Below are 2,621 nucleotides of genomic sequence, written 5' to 3'. Positions count from 1 at the left end.
CACTACTGTGCGCATCGATGCGTGACGTTTAAATATGTCACGTGACAAGAGTGAGCCAATAGGATGTGATGGAGGCGGACCATCTCATTCTATGGCAAATCTTATTCCACGGCAATGCACCGGGCCAAGAAGTCTTCTTTAACATGGTGCGGCCGGTGCATTGCCATAGAATGAGATGGTCCGCCTCCATCACATCCTATTGGCTCACTCTTGTCACATGACATATTTAAACGTCACACATCGATGCGCACAGCAGTGTCAGTTTGGCTATCACAGGGAGAGGATCTCCTCTCCCTGTGATAGCTGAAGCTGCACGGAGCTCTCATGGCCTCTGTGGCCCGACAGAAGCTCACACATTTACGCAGCTCATACGGCTGGCTCATATACATTTACTGTTGATCCACAGCGCTATCGGGATCCCGAAGCCCGAAGGCGCTGTCATCAGTGTGCGTCCCCGCGAGCGCCCCACGCCCGCAGCTCTACTCCCCGTCCCGTTGACGCTCAGGGAGCGGGGAACAGAAAGTAGAGCATCGGGCGCAGGTTAAGTTATTCGCGTAGTGCTGCACATGCGCAGTACTACTTTACCTGCGCCCGATGCTCTACTTTCTGTTCCCCGCTCCCTGAGCGTTAATGGGACGGGGAGTAGAGCTGCGGGCATGGGGCGCTAGCGGGGACGCACACTGATGACAGCGCCATCGGGCATCGGGATCCCGATAGCGCTGTGGATCAACAGTACATGTAATAATAGAGTAAGTGTATATGAGCCAGCCGTATCAGCTGCGTACATGTGTGAACTTCTGTCGGGCCACAGAGGCCATGAGCGCTCCGTGCAGCTTTAGCTATCACAGGGAGAGGAGATCCTCTCCCTGTGATAGCCAAACTGACACTGCTGTGCGCATCGATGCGTGACGTTTAAATATGTCACGTGACAAGAGTGAGCCAATAGGATGTGATGGAGGCGGACCATCTCATTCTATGGCAAATCTCGTTCTACGGCAATGCACCGGCCATTTGGCAGTCAAGGTGATCGGCCCACCGGGGATTTTCCCGGTATCCCAGTCCAGCCTTGACTCTGGCTGGGTGGCAGTCACCCACCAGTACACACAGCAGACCCTAAACCCATATCATTATTGCTAAGCAGGAAGATGGGAGTCCATTTCACTCTGATGGACCATTTTTAAATGCAATCCTTAACCTGGCTTTGGCAGGAACCCTTCTTACTCCTCCTACTTGCATTTGATACTGGGTTTAGGATCTGCATAGGAAACACACACAAGCACACACTTACCTTTGTTGCCTTCTGACGCCTCCTTGGCTGTCCCCAAACGGTATAAAACCAAAAGCCACGGGAAGTTGTAAGGATAGAGGACATACCTGCATCCTATTGGACTCACTTGTCTTGGTTAAATCCAGCTTATTTGACAACCTATGGTGCTGCTGCTTCTGCTCATGGAAGTGCTGCTTCTGACAAGGCTGTTCTTTGGTGGTCCTAGGCGACATTACAATCTCCATGGTTACATACACATTTGCAACTCCAACAATACACACATATGCATGTATGTATGTATGTATGTATGTGTATCTATCTATCTCTATATATATTTATCTCTCTCTCTCTCTTTGTATATATATATATATATATATATATATATTTCTTTTAAATATATATATAGAGAGAGATAGAGATGGAAATACTTTTTTAAACATGTTTTCACCTTTTTCTACCTTCTTTTTTTTCTTCTCTCCATGTTTTCCTTCTTTCCTCCTTTTTTCCTATGTTGCTGCTTCTTATTTTTCTTCTTTTTCAGACCCTATCATTGCACTATTCCTTATTCAATACCACCAGCAGATGGAGACACTATATTGCAACATTAGTTGTGAGCAGCAGTTTGTACAAACAAATGCCTCATAGCTGATGTCCTATCCATTATTGCATGGATGGCTGGCTGGCAACATTTGTTTTTATTATTCCAATACCACAGTACCAATGCATGGTCACTCAACAGCAATGACACCCCCATGTCAATTAACAAGATTCAGCTCCCACTACCTGAAAGACAGCTACCTATCATGTCATGTCCAACCTGCACAGGTGTGCAGGTTGCTGAGCTTATTCAATTAAAGAGGACATTCAGCAGCAGCAGCAGTCCTGTGCCTGGTCGCTCCAACAGGGGCCAGACACAAGCGGCACAACCTATTGTCTTTTGCCTGCAGTAAGGGCCCACTGGACTAGCCAGCAAGCAGCTGCAGCAGCAAATAAACAGGTAATCTTTCTTTCCAACACTGAAACCTGGTGGTGCACTTAATATATGCTACCAGATAGGGGACATATCAGATATTAAACTGATAAAAACAGACACCACATTTGATCTCAGCCAAAAAGAAGGACGAGAAGTGATAACTGTCAAAGGGGAGGAACCCCTTCACATGCACCATCACTACTTGTAGGAAGGGAGGCTGGCTGGCAGCCTCCCATACACACCCTGGCTGGGTGGCAGTCACCCACCAGTACACACAGCAGACCCTAAACCCATATCATTATCATTATTGCTAAGCAGGAAGATGGGAGTCCATTTCACTCTGATGGAGCATTTTTAAATGCAATCCATAACCTGGCTTTG

At 47.3% G+C, this 2,621-nt stretch overlaps 1 pseudogene; it reads right to left on the bottom strand.

Moving 5' to 3' along the window:
• Positions 1-2,291: 2,291 nt before the first annotated feature.
• Positions 2,292-2,399, bottom strand: LOC130305508 (U2 spliceosomal RNA; annotated as a pseudogene).
• Between the last annotated feature and the right edge of the window lie 222 nt (positions 2,400-2,621).

This window comes from Hyla sarda, unplaced genomic scaffold (assembly GCF_029499605.1).
Source record: "Hyla sarda isolate aHylSar1 unplaced genomic scaffold, aHylSar1.hap1 scaffold_1316, whole genome shotgun sequence".
In the NCBI taxonomy this organism is placed as follows: Eukaryota; Metazoa; Chordata; class Amphibia; order Anura; family Hylidae; genus Hyla; species Hyla sarda.
This window is presented reverse-complemented; position numbering and strand designations above follow the sequence as displayed.